Here is a 13891-nt window from a genome sequence, read left to right on the forward strand (position 1 = left end):
TGAACTATCTCAACAAAAAGCAAAAAATACAGCACAACCTCGTTACAACTCGCTTTATAGCGCAGCAGCAAAACGTTACTTCGCAACAATTACGCTATCTCCACAGCTTCACAGTTTTCATCCCTGTAATTGATAACTTCTATCATTTCAATTGTATGTGAAAAGTAAACAAACATCTCACAAACAGCAGAATCAATTCAATTATGGCTGCAAACAAAAAACCGAGGAGCCACCGCCGCCGCCAAAAGTGCAGCGAATCCAACGTTGGAAGCAATGGGCGGACAAAATAGTTCCTCCCTTTAGGTTGAAAAAATTACTACCGGAACGTGAGATAACTCTGAAAGAGATGACAAATGAGTTGCGAGTGTATGTCCTGCAGCACTCCAAAGTTGAGAAAGTCTTCAGTGAACCATCGTATCAAGAAAATGACTCATCTACTCTTTTTTATAAACTAGAGATAAAAAGTCATATTAAAGGTTTCAATTTTTTGAATTCTTGTATATGAATCAGTTGCCCATAGAAAACAGTGAACAAGTTACTTATCTGATATTTTATATTGTTCTTGTTGCAATTAACTTTTGAAAAAAAAAATCAAATGCATCAAAGAGACCAGGCTGATGCGGGTATTAGCAATTTAGTGTTTGATGTAAACAACAAAGAGAGACCTCCATGGCGTTGCTGTTCCAACTCATCGGTGCCACGGTCTGAAGTAATATTTTTTGTTCAAGTCAGTATCATAGTTCTAATGATCATCCTTTGCTTCACTATGCTCTTTCTTTTGTCAGAAAGTTGTGAAGAAAAATCAATTTGGATTGCATTGTTGTCAAGCTTAGTTGCTTATATTTTGCCAAATCCAAAACTATGAACAAAGTGATTCTGACACATGACAGGATATTCATGTCAATTGTGGGACTCAGCGGTTCCGGTAAAACTGAGCTGATGTTTCACATGCTGCGGGGAACAGTTTTTATTCGCGTTTCGAGCAAAATTATTACTTTTACGAGGAGTTCCAACCACTTTTCAGAGAAATGCAAGGTAGCATAGCACGCATTGAATTCATCAAATATTCAGGATTGTAGATAACGAAGAATCTTTCGAACTGTCTTCATATTTTTGACGACTCATGCGAGGAAATTTTTAAACCAGTCAGGATTTACTATTTGCATCATAAATTATTGGACCTGATCCTTCAATTTTTTACATTCCTGCACAAGAAGCAGTCATCACACCAATTACGAATGAAAAACAAACATTTGCTTATGCTCAGGCAATGGGCGAATAGCACATGCAAGAACTCTAACATTGAATTCAAATTACTTAGAGACGGCGACTTCATTTGGCTTATGAGTGATTGTGCGATGAACGTACTCTCTTGAGTTGTTCCAGTCAATAAGAAAGAACTAAAAAAATTTGAAAAAACTCTTTCGAGCAGAAAAGTGGGGAAAACTGAACGGTTAAAAACAATTCAATCTCCCTCGGGCAACAATCTCATTCAACTCATAGCAATACCCTGCATAGAGTATCTAGAAAAAATTGCATACTGAAGAGTTTGTGTTAATACCTAAACAGATGTATACAAGAGAACAACCTCATTCCTCTCAATTACTCAGCAACAAAGATATTAACAACCCAGCCAAACAGATATCACTTCTCCGAAGAAACAAGTCACCATCAGCTCCTTCAGCCTCGCAACAGGATACAGAACAACAAACTGACGCTTCAGTGGATGACAGAAGTACAATAAACGAGTCTATGGAGAAATCATTTACGACAGACAACACATCAACTATCGGAAAAAGGAGTGCTGAATGATATTAGAATCTCGAAGGGTATAAAATTCGAAAGAGCGAAAATACTGGACATATTAGAAGAATCAGATTCTGTGTCCTTGGACTCGTCAAAGTGATTGCTTATCAGAGGTTCAAAAAAGAACGTTCTTGCTGCTATTTTTCTTTACAATCTACAGCAAACCACTTTTAAACTATCTTTCGAACAATTCAATATATTAGCGCTTCTCGATATTGGTCCAAATTTGACTTGTCACACGTACGCCAAAAAGTTTTTAAATTTATCACCTGAAGAGAAACTGCAATTTTTGGAATATGAGTCAGACAGGGAAAGTAATTCAAAATCCCGCAGAAAAAAATCAAAAGCTTCTGACAACGACGTGGGAAGCTTTGAAGAAGCAGAAGAAATCAAACCAAGCAGCCTCTGGGAAAATTACTTCCTATCAAGTTAAACAGTTAGACAAATTGCATACTAAAGGCAGTGCTGCATTTGTAAGTATTGCAAATTTAAAAAAAGCTAGTGGCTATATCAGAAGAAAAGTTGTTCGCTACCTTCAGTCGAAAGCCCCCTGCACGAAATACAGACAATTCAGGAAAAGCTTCCCCCGACTAAAAGCTGTTGCATACAGAATAAACCACATCTTGTCTTTCGATGTTGCGTATATGGATAAAGTAGCCCAACACAACAATGGTGTAATGTATTTGGTAGTGGCTGTGGATGTTTTATCACGTTACCTACGAGTTCAACCAATGAAGGCTTTATATGCAAAAGATGCCGTTGAAGCGTTCAAAAAATGATCAAGAAGAAACAACCAGAGAAAGTATGGACAGACAAGGGATCAGAGTTTAAAGGAAATTTCAAAAAAATTTGTGAAAAGAAGGGAATTTATTTATACACAACAGAAAACGAAACTAAGCCAGCCTTCACGGAGAAGAACATTTGATCGCCTAAAAACATTATTTACAAATATTTGGAGGAAAAGTGGACTTGGACGTATATTAAATATTTTCCCCACTTTGTGAATACTATAAACAGTCATGTTAACCAGGTTACCAATTAGCACTTAATAAAGTGTTCAAAAAACATGAACCGTTTTGAAAATCACTAGCAATCGACACAAAAAAGTACAATCCAAAATACAAAGAAGGAGACCTTGTTCGGATTGCAAAGCCCGACGAAACATTTAGAAAAGATTATAAACAAAATTATACAAAAGAAGTTTTTATGATATTCAAAATTGCTACTGTGAGTCCACCAACGTACAATCTTATAGATGCAGACAACGTTATAATTGAAAGTAAATTTTATGAACTGGAATTAGTCCAACTAAACGTGTAAATAAAATGAATCCCGCCACAGAATTCACAATCGACTTAATATCCAATGCATGAATGAAAGTTTTTGGTGAAAACACAATGGCAAAATTCCTTAACCATTTAGCTCAACCACTTATTTTGAATGGAGAATGGCAAGTAGCTTTAGCTTCAATATCTCTCCCATCAAACATCAACAACGTCAATTCAAACGTGTTAGTCGTTTTTAAAAACTCGGGAGCCGAAATCAACGCCTCAAATAATCGCAGTGGACACCTTAGAAAAATTCGCAAGGGCATTTACAGTAGCTTCGATCAACTAATGCGAATTGCTCAGTTTGAACAATTTGATTTTACTTTTGACAAAATTACTCAAAATTCGGAGCGAATGAGGGTTTTTCATTTGAAAATGAAGATGTTTCAAGTATTCTCGGCTTCAAGGGTATAAAAGACAACTCGCATGATGGATACATTCATATTGGATACAAATCACACAAATCACTCAATAGACATCAAAGCAATTTTCCAGTTGACCTAACCTGTGGCTTACAATTGATATTTGTCTACATAGAAGTCATAGAATATCAGAATATTAGAGACGTGAGAGCTCCTGTAATTAAAATCCTTGAGTCTGAAAGACGTTTGAAAAACGGCAGCATAAACACCCATTCATCACAAGACATTTAAAATTCTGGATTACAAACCCAAACGTTTTAACAATATTCAGAACATTAAAGTAGAGTTGAGGAATGAAGCCGGAAAACTTATTCCATTTAATGGTACAGGAAAAGTGATAGTAAGCTTAAAGTTTCAAAAAATTAAGTGAAATGGAAGTTTACTACAGCAACCAAGCATCACAGTCAATGCCACATTTCTTTGGTCATTATCGTCAAAGAGGAAGTGGCTTTGGAGCCCTCGCTGCAGGTATTGGAACAGTTGCTTTACCACTGGCAAGAAAAATTATATGGCCCGCTGCTAAAAGAATTGGCCGAGAGCTTTTAGTGCAGGGTGCACCTGAGTTGTTTGAAGTAGCAATGAGACGAAAGTCGGCAAAGCAAGCGTTGAAAAGCACGGCTGCGAAAACAGCCGGCAAACAAATTGGTGGTTCTTTTCTTTCACGCATAACCCGGGGCCGGCAAGCGATTAAACGTGGAAGACAACAAAATGCTAAACCTTGAACCTACAAAAAACTTTCCACTAAAAAAATCAATTCTAGAAAACTACAACCAAGAAGGAGTCGACTGGATTTTTTTTCGAGAGTGAAAAATGCAAACTACTAATGTAATACCTTCCGAAGCTACTCACAGCTCCTTGGATTTATTTGAAAAACCACCTTTGCTACTTACCTTTGATCAATCGTTCGAGCAAAAAACTGGACCACTTTATTCTCCCTCTGGATCATCGCTCGAATTTGAAGTTGTAGGTGATCGCAACCATTTCATTGATTTGCAGAAAATTTTTTTGGAAATCAAATGCCGAAAACAAAGTGTTGAGAGAACTGATTTCCGATATGACGCAGGTGATCCCGCTAAAAATGATGCCGCATTTTTTGTGAATAATGTTCATCATTCCCTATTTGCCGACTGCACCGTTTCTGCAAATAGAATAAAAATACTTCTGCCAATGGTTACTATGCTCACAAAAGTTTCATAGAAACAGATTTCTTGCACGGGACAGAAGCAAAGAAGACTTGGTTAAAGTGTCAAGATTACGAATATGAAGCAAACCCCATCCCAATTGCTAATGCAAAAAAAATTCTCTTCCGAAGATCCCGAGATGATTTTGCTATCATAAGTGAAGCAGCTGGCAAAAACTACAAAGTAAAAATTGATGAAGACAATCTTTTTGTTAGAAAGATGACCGTATCAGACAACGTAGTCTCAGCCATTGAGAAAACACTTTTGAGAACACCCGCAATTTATCGACACAATGAAGTGATCACGAAAATTTTTCTTGCAACAACGGGTCAGAAAAGTTGGAAACATGAAGATATCTTCACAAAAGAACAAATAAGACGACTTATAATTGCATTGTTTGCTGGTGATGCTTTCATTGGCACTAACACAGTGAATCACTTCAGCTATCGAAAATTTGGGCCGCTTGAGATTACAGTAATCCGAAACGGTTTAGCTACAGCTGGTAGACCAATGTCAACAGTTGACAACAAGCGTTTGTACTACAATTCAATGAGTGCATTAGCCTATGTAGAAAACAATCATGGAATACCATTGAGTGAATTTTCAAACCATTTTATAATGGTTTTCGACCTGACTAGTACACAAGAAGCGACACATGATTTCATTCATCCTGAACTAACAAATTCTTCTATATCGGTGGAGCTGAATATTGATACAGCTTTAACAAACAACGTTGAAGTTTTCTTTCTTGGCGAAAAATCATTTACGGTGTACGGTGTATATTGACTCTGCAAGAAACGTATCCAAAATTATTTTGCCTATGAACGCATACTAATGGACGAAGATCAAATTTATTTTCAAGTTAAAAAGTGCAAGCATCTAAAATACAAGTTTCGAGGTGTCTATGCTGCTGACAATTATCCCCTAAATTTACCTGTAAACAGTTTTATAATTGTAAATGCATCACGAGCCGATTCTTTTGGAACGCATTGGGTGATGCTTGCCAAACGCTACGCATACCCCGTACTATACTTTGCAGATCCGTTATCATTACCTCTGACTGCCTGTAAAGATGTTTTCTCCCGTTTACAGCAATGTACTGATTTGCATATGATGATGGATATTATGGAGCACAGGAGGGATATTCAATCAACCCTGCAATCAGCAGACTCACAATTGTGTTGTTTATTTTGCATCTATATTGCGCTCTATTTTTATAGCAGTAAATTTCCTTTTGTACCAGATGTAAAAGAATTGCAATTGCTAGCATTTGTAAAACATATGGAGTAAAATTGAATTGAATTTTTCTACCAAAACACTTTCTAGACACTAGAATTTTTACAGAATTGGAAGTTTATTAAATAGTCTAAAGTCTCTTGTACAAATTTCCCTTGTCCACTCAAAAGAAAATCCATAATCTGATAGAGAGAAGATGAATGTTCACCAAGCATTAGTTGACAAAATCGTTTTATAGTTACATCGGGGATAGTAGAAGCAAGTTTGTTAGAAATTGTAGTAATTGTCAAGAGTTTTTTCACACGATTAGACAAAGGAAGTTATTTTTTTTTAGTTTTGTTGGTTGAAACATGATTGAACTTTGATAGATACTCCACAGCAACATGTAAGCGAGAAACAATATCACCACGAGTAACAAAACTTTTTCCGTGGGCAAAATAAGGAAATTTAAGCAAGACACGAGACAAGGTATCGTCGCAGCAGCATACGCAGAAAGAACGATATTATCTTTCGAACTTGTATCCTCAAAAATAAGATGCCAATGGCTGGAACCAAACGAACAACCATCAATAACAGTCGAAGATGATTGATGACCGTACGCATAATTTTCAGTTCCACAATCTTGTAGGTTTGGTTCTGTGTCGCAAGTAGTTTATTTGAATCGTTTTTGAAATCTTCTGAAATATTTTTTCGTACATAGCCTCAACAATATAAGAGAGTAAACTGAGTTAGCAAATAGTTAATTACCTGTAGAAATTACTGGGTTGAGTTGAGAACACTGAGAAAACAAAATTTCATGGTCGTTCTACGATGAAAATTTATTAAATTTTGTAATTTTAATTGCTTGTAAACAAATTCTGTCTAGACACTGAGTAAACAAATCAAGGCTGTCTGGTTTTTCCGAAGCTCCGCAAACAAAATCAAAGCTGTCGCATTTTCTCGAAGTTCTAGAATCTTTATTCTGTGGTAAACTTTGGTTGTTTTCATTGCTTGTGAACAAATTCTGTCTAGACATAAAGTAAACAAATCAGGGTTGTCGAAGTTTTGTACACAAATAATGGCTGTCGCAATTTCTCGAAGTTTTGCAAACTTTGATGTGATTGGTTGACGACTCGAAAAAAAATCTATTTTTAGTAACAAAAGTACTATTTCAACTTTATTGTTTGCATTTAGTCATGAATGCACCTTGACTTTCTGCAGAACTTGAGAGACATTTGTTTATTCATATTTTACGGCTCATTTTACAATTCCTTCCAACAAAAATGAAAAATCTCTTTGCTCATTCCATAGTTGAACTTACCCAGTTATAACAAAATGCCTGCAAAAGATCGAAACCTACCCGTCAACTGCAAAAAGTGTGGAAAATCAATTGCAAAATACAATATTTCTCGCCACCGGAAGACATGTATGATGGGCACGCTGCTTCACTGTAAGAAAAGGAATTGTAATTTTGCAATAAAAAATGCTGCAGAATTGTCATTCCATATTGCGAAGGCGCACGGAACAAAAATTCGTAATATACTGAACAAGTGTGTTTTCTGTCAGAAACAGTTCCCAAAGTTTCTACTCATTGCAACTTCATCGGAAAAAAGTACATCAAGCCAGCACAAAAATGCGTTCCTCAAACACAAACCGTGTTCGTGAGATCATGGAGAAAGTTGATAACGATAGCGAGTCATTGAACGAAGATCTGGCAGCCTGTCATTATTTACTTAACTATATGCATGCTGAGCTTGCCAGAAAAGAAGTTTTCAACGTCAGTTTATCGGATTTGGACAATAAAAAAAGCAATGAAGAACTCGACGAAGTTCTCGCAAACCTGAAAAGTGCTGCAAAAGTTAACCTAGCATTGGGGTTCATTTTGCCAAATGTGGAGACAAACGATTACTGATATTATTATCCGCATGAAAATAACTTACTCCTGGATCGAGCTTATCTGCTAAGCAATAGGAACGATTTATTAAAGATCCAGAACGAAATTGGGAAACTTATCTTGATTAAAACATGTTCACAGGAACGCCAAAACTCAAAATGGCGATTCACAGTAATTACAAATGTTACCGTTTTTGCAGCGCTTCTCACGAATATACCTATGGGTTGCACTGATTCTCCTCTTCCAGAGCCAGTATTAGGAACCCTGAGGTTAATTGTCTCCTTTTTTTCAAATGGACACGATGAACCGTATAACGATTATTTGTGGTTGTTAAGTGCAATTGCTATTCACTTATTTAGATCGGTAGATGTTGAAACAAATGCAACTAAAATTTTTCACCATTTTGTTACTGCAAGTGGTTGCGACCCTGAAAATTTTGCAGGTGTTTCCCTTGATCAAATTCCTCTAATTGAAAAAATAATCAAACAAAATATTTTCATCTATGATTTTGACATTGAAGATGGTGAAATTATCGGTGAACTTGTTCGACGTTGAGTTGAACGATATGAAGAAAACATTAAACTGCTTCGATTTACAATCATATCTGTTATGTTAATAATATCAACAAATTCTTCAAGAAGTTTAATTGTCCCAGCTGTGATGTGTTTTTCAACCATTCAGGTCATTTCAACCGTCACTTGAAAAATTGCAAAGAACGAGCGAAAAATGACTATCCGCGAGGTGTTTATTCTTTGCGGGAAACACTGTTTGAGAAGCTTGACAACTTCTCAATTGCTTATCCAGAAGATGATACTCTCTTCAAAAATTTAGCCGTCTTCGACTTCGAAGCAATATGTGTTCATTCAGTGGATGCCAGTAACACAGCTACAACATCGTGGATTGGTACTCATGTACCTGTATCGGTGTCAATTTCTCCAAATCTGTTGAACGAACCAATTTTCATATGCGATGAGGATCCTAATCGTCTTATCATATCCTTTGTAGCGCAACTTGAAACCTTAGCAGCAAAAAACAAGGTGGATGTGAGATCCATGTTCTTGGAGGTGGAAGCTGAGGTCAAAACCAGATTGAGTGATATTTCCTCTAAACTGGAGATCATTTCAGAAAGTCAGTCGAAAAATAGTAACAAAACAGAAGAAAGTAATGCTTCTAAAAATTTTTTACGACACCAACAAAAGCAGCTCTTTGATCTCCAGTGTCATTTCAAAAATTATGTTGACACTCTACCAGTTTTTGGAATCAACATTGGAAAGTATGATCTGAATTTAATCAAAAGCTATCTCAATCCTCATCTCCTTAACGACAAGGCTATTACACCTACGGTAATCAAGAAGGCAAATCAGTTCATCTCCTTCAAACTTGGGGATGTTCAATTTCTCGATATTGTAAATTTTCTCGTTGGAGCAACAACTCTGGACTCCTTTCTGAAAGCATATCAATCCGAAGAGACAAAAGGTTATTTCCCCATATGAATGGTTTGATTCGCCATCGAAAGTCGACTGTAGCCATGTTCCACCTTACGATTCCTTCTTCAGCAAACTGAAAAATCTAAATCCGCTGGAAAAAGATTTCACTCAGTTCGAAAAGTTGATTCAATCTGGAAAAAAGGAGTCGGTAGTTCTCCGGGAAATGGCCTGAAAGAAAAGCCTAAAACTGGAATTGAAAACTATGCTCTCCTAGAAGAGTTGTGGAAGGTGGAGAAAATGAAAACTTTTCGAGATTTCCTTTGTTGGTATAATATCAAAGATGTTGTACCAACGTTGAAAGCAATGGCAAAAATGATGGAGTTTTATCATGATCAGAAAGAGACATGTTAAAGCTCGGGTGCACGCTACCCAATTTAGCAAATATCTGTCTTCCTAAATCGGTGGATAGAAAGTTTTACCCTTTCATCGAAGCTGAGAAGGACTTGAATGAGAAAATACGAAGTGAAACGACTGGTGGTCTATCAATATTGTTTACGAGGAAAGCTGTTGTAGACGAAACCTTCATTCGGAGGTCAAACAATGTCTGTAAATCAATAGTTGGAATAGATGCAAGCCAATTATATCCTTTCTCCACGTGTCAAGCCATGCCAACTGGACTCTACACTAGATGAAGTTTGATACCAATCTTCAAAAGTTCAAAGCTCGTCAAAACAAAATCAGAAAGTTTGAGAACATGGTAATGTCTTTCTATCAGGCAACCAGACCCGAATGTACTATTGAAAGTATCTACACAACTGAAAAGCAGAAAAAAATTGATTCGTTTTGTGTGGATGGCTTTTGTGGTCATTGCTAAACAATTTTTGAAGCTTTCGGATGCTAATACCACTTCTGTCCCTGTAGAGAAACTTAACCAAGTCTTGATAAGGACGAATTTGAGAATGGCATCCAGAAGCGTGAGTCTGATAAGATACGAAGACTCCATCTGGAAAAGAAAGGATATAAAATTGTTGAGATGAGAGAATGGGAATGGTGGGATCAGGTTCAGAGCTCTATGTTGAAAGATCATGTTCGAAAAAATTTCCCCTACAAGTTACCTTTGAGCAGTGAGACGCTGTTGACGCGGATACACGAAGATAAATAATTCGGATATGTACAATGCGATTTAGAAGTTCCTGAAGAGCTTCGTGAACGATTTGCAAAATTTCCTTCAATTCTCAAAAACTGTGATGTTGGAAGAGATAATATAGGTAAATTCATGCTGGAACATGCTGGAAAAAAACGCGTTATTGTTAAAACCACAACGAATGTTGATTTTGATTTACAAATTAAACAACGGAATAGTCATAAAACCTTTATTAAAGTTTTATTTGAAGCTGGGCCTACGCTGTACCAAAATCCACTGATTCCTTGAGTATACCCCACAAAAATGTTTCGACGGTTTTGTACAAATTGTCGTGGATGCAAGACGAGAAGATGATGAAAATCCGGACTCAATCGCTGTTGCTGAAACTATGAAATTACTTGCAAACAGCTCCTATGGTTATCAGATCATCGATCGAAGCCGACATACGCAAACATTTTATATCAGCGACGAAAATACTCAAAAAGCTATCAATAATAGTCTTTTTAGGAGATTGAACAATGTCGGGAGAGGTATATATGAGGTTGAGCTAGTGAAGAGCACTGTTGAGCACCGTGAGCTGATAATAGTGGGATTTTTCATCTTGCAGTATGCAAAATTGAGAATGTTGGAGCTTTACAACAACTTTTTTGACAAGTTCTGTGATATTCAGAAATTTGAAGAGCTTGAAATTGACACCGATTCCTTGCATCTGGCGCTGGCTCATGAAAATTCATATGACTGCATTCGACCTGAAATGAGAAGCATTTGGAACGAGATAAGAAGCGATGACTGTACAGAAACTTTTCGCGCTGACAGTACGTGTAATTTTTTTCCAAGAACTTGCTGTCATAAACATGTGAAGCATAACAGGCGTGAACCTGGGTTATTCAAGGAGGAGTTTCGGTGTACCGAGATGCTATGTTTATGTAGCAAGACATATTGCTGTGATAATTCAGTAACGAACAAAACTAAGTTCAGCAGCAAAGGACTCAACAAGAATGTTCTGGAAGAAAACAGCAATGGACCGTTACAGAAGTACAAAAGAGTGCTAGATGATGCAGTAAATGTATCCTCAACTAACAGAGAATTCAAAACAGTAAATCATCGGGTTTTCACCTATGAACAGACTAAAATGATTCTTTCATATTTCTATCCGAAACGAATTGTGGATAGAGATGGAACTCACACAAAGTCTTTGCTGATATAAACTGGCAATATATTTGCTTCTAGATTTTCTAATCTATCTAAATTAATCTCTTTTGAACAGTTGATAAGATTGTGGTATTATTTGTCATTCTAGTAAGTGTATTGCATAATTAGTCCCAATCGTTGTTTTCATTAAAATCGATAGATAAAAATAACTGCAGATTTTCAGCATAATGTTATTCTTCTTTTTGGAGCTGAGCAAGCATAGTTCTTTCTAAGCAGGTTCATCAATTTCTCGGGAGAGCTCAGTGTTAACACTAGGTAGTAAAGAACCTTTTTGTTTTTCAACACTATCCCGCTGATAAACATAACCTAGAACATTCTTGGAACTCCTAACATTTTGATCTAGCAATCTGATTGGATGGGCATCCTTCCCTTTTCCTTTTCAACAACGTTGTCCTGCTAGATGCATTAAATCTTTTTTAAGGAAATTTCCATCTTATCGATATATTTTCCTGTTTTCAGGTGCTGCTAGTGACCCAAAGTTTTATAGTGGCGCCATTAATTGTAGGTACGAGCATTGTTTTAAGAAAAAGGGTTCTTCAACTAGTTAAAACAAAAATTTCAATGCTTAAAAAAATCTATAAGGGCGTTTTTGTAGACGAACGACAGAAGTGGTGATTTAATTAGGGGCCGGAGCTTAAATTCATTTTTTATGGGTGCAAAAAAATCGCGATCACGCCGGGAGTCGAACCATCGACCTCCCAATCCCTATAAAGGCACCTTAAGCACTCGACTATCCGGGCGTTGCCATTAATATGCTGCGATCGCTTTTACTTTAGTAACAAGCTTTTCTTCAGAATGAGAGCCACTGAGATCAAAAATGGAGAAGGAAAGAGTAAAGTCACTTGGGAAGTCGTAGATTGTTCTAGAATAAAAGCGCAAAAAGGTTAAGCGAAAAGTTGCATAAAAAGAGCAACATGTTTACAATAAATGGTACGAACTTTGTTCGAGAACTTTTAAAAATAATCTCTATGTTGTTCGCCTACCGTTAGATAACAAACGTTAATATTACAAGTATCGATGATTCATTAGCAAATTGGTAATATGTAATCAATCCTGATACATATAAAATCTATTACCTATCTTTAAACATTATTGTCAAAAATCAAATGTTAATACGTGTAAAATCTATAACCTATCTCTATACGTTGTTCCCTTAACTCTAATGTTAATACATGTAAAATCTATTGCCTATCTTTATACAATGTCTCACTAATTCAAATACGACCTAAATAAGTTACAATCGCTATAGCCTATCTTAAAACAAGTGGGTCGTCACCCCCCCGGGCAACATGTTTCACACAATTTCACATTGATTGAAGCCAAAATAACGCAAAAAAATTTTCATCCCCATTTTCAAAAATTTTCACAAGTTCTGATCCCCCTATAGGGTAAAAATTTCAAATTTTGAAGAAATTTTTTCCGACAACTTTTTTTACTCAATGTTGTTCGCCTATCTTGTTCGCCTACCGTTATATAACTAACGTTAATATTACAATTATTGAGGATTCATTAGCAAATTGGTAATATGTAATCAATCCAGGTAACATGTTTCACACAATTTCACACTGATTGAAGCCGAAAAAAACGCAAAAAAAAAATTTTCAACCCCATTTTTTAAAAGTTTTCACAAGTTCTGATCCCCCTATAGGGTAAAAATTTCAACTTTTGAAGAAACTTTGTTCGACAACTTTTTTAACTCAATGTTGTTTGCCTAGGTTGTTCGCCTACCGTTAGATAACTAACGTTAATATTACAAGAATCCATGATTCATTGGCAAATTGATAATATGTAATCAATCCTGGCAACATGTTTCAAACAATTTCACTTTGATTGAAGCCGAAAAACGCAAAAAAAAATTTCAACCCCATTTTTCAAAAATTCAAGTTCTGATCCCCTATAGGGTAAAAATTTCAACCTCGTGGCCATCTACAACGGGGTGGGACAATTTCAAATTTCAAATTGTCCCACCCCGTCGTAGATTGCCACGCTGCTTTAATTGTCCGTCCACCCCGTTGAGGTTGTAGTCACTTTTTTATACTACTACCATTGCCCAGACCTTAATCAGACTATGATCAGACTCAATTGCGCTCGAAATAGTCTGATCAGAGAAAGATCTTACATATGAACAAATCGATTCCTTGTATCTGGCGCTGGCTCATGAAAATTTATATGAATGCATTCGACCTGAAAAATTTTATAGTGGCGTCATTATTTGTAAGTTAGAGCATTGTTTTAGGAAATAAAGTTCTTGAACTAGTTTAA

This window comes from Convolutriloba macropyga, chromosome 4 (genome assembly GCF_964194025.1).
Source record: "Convolutriloba macropyga chromosome 4, txConMacr16.3, whole genome shotgun sequence".
Taxonomy (NCBI): Eukaryota; Metazoa; Xenacoelomorpha; order Acoela; family Convolutidae; genus Convolutriloba; species Convolutriloba macropyga.